Raw genomic sequence first — 954 nt, forward strand, 5'->3', positions numbered from 1 at the left:
CCAGGCATGAATACTAGAGTGGGTTGCCATTTCCTTCTCCAGGGGATCTTCCCGACCCAGGGATCGAACTCTCATCTTCTGTGTTGTAGACAGATTCTTTACTGCTGAGGCACCAGGGAAACCCATAAATATATATATATATATATATGTACACATGCATACAGATATATATATATATATATGTGTGTGTGTGTGTGTGTGTGGGTGTGTGTGTATATATATGTATGAAAGTGAAAGTGAAGTCGCTCAGTCATGTCCGACTCTTTGTGACCCCATGGACTGTAGCCTATCAGGCTTCTCCATCCATGGGATTCTCCAGGCAGGAATACTGGAGTGGGTTGACATTTCCTTCTCCAGGAGATCTTCCCAACCCAGGGATTGAACCTGGGTCTCCTGCATTGTAGGCAGACACTTTACCGTCTGAGCCACCAGGGAAGTCCATATATATATATATATATATATATATACATACATATACATTTATATATATATATAGCAATATTATTAAGCCATAAATAAGAAAAATAATGCCATTTTCAGCAACATGGATGGATCGAGAGGTTGTCATACTGAGTGAAGTAAGTCAGATGAAGAAAGGCAAATGTGATATCTTTTACATGTGGAATATAAAAAAGAAAATTGGTACAAATGAGCTTATTTCCAAAACAGAAGTAGAGTTGCAGATGTAGAAAATAAACTTACGGTTGCCCAGAGGGAAGGGTGGGTGGAAAGGTGCACTGGGAGATTGGGACTGAGATGCACATGTAAATAACTAATAAGGCTTACTGTGCAGCGCAGGGACGTGTACTCAATGTTCTCTTACGGGAGCATGACACTGATATCGCTTTCACGCAGACTCTAAAATACAGTGCAAATCAGCATGTCTATGAAACAAGAACAGACTCCCAGACACAGAGAACAGACTTGTGGTTGCCCAGGGGGAGGGGGAAGGGA

At 41.4% G+C, this 954-nt stretch overlaps 1 non-coding gene across 1 annotated transcript; it reads right to left on the bottom strand.

Annotated features, from left to right (window-relative positions):
* Positions 1-363: 363 nt before the first annotated feature.
* On the bottom strand, positions 364-435 carry TRNAC-ACA (transfer RNA cysteine (anticodon ACA)). The gene has a single exon. It is a non-coding gene; the product is annotated as a tRNA-Cys (tRNA).
* Between the last annotated feature and the right edge of the window lie 519 nt (positions 436-954).

This window comes from Bos javanicus, chromosome 8, assembly GCF_032452875.1.
Source record: "Bos javanicus breed banteng chromosome 8, ARS-OSU_banteng_1.0, whole genome shotgun sequence".
NCBI classification, from domain to species: Eukaryota; Metazoa; Chordata; class Mammalia; order Artiodactyla; family Bovidae; genus Bos; species Bos javanicus.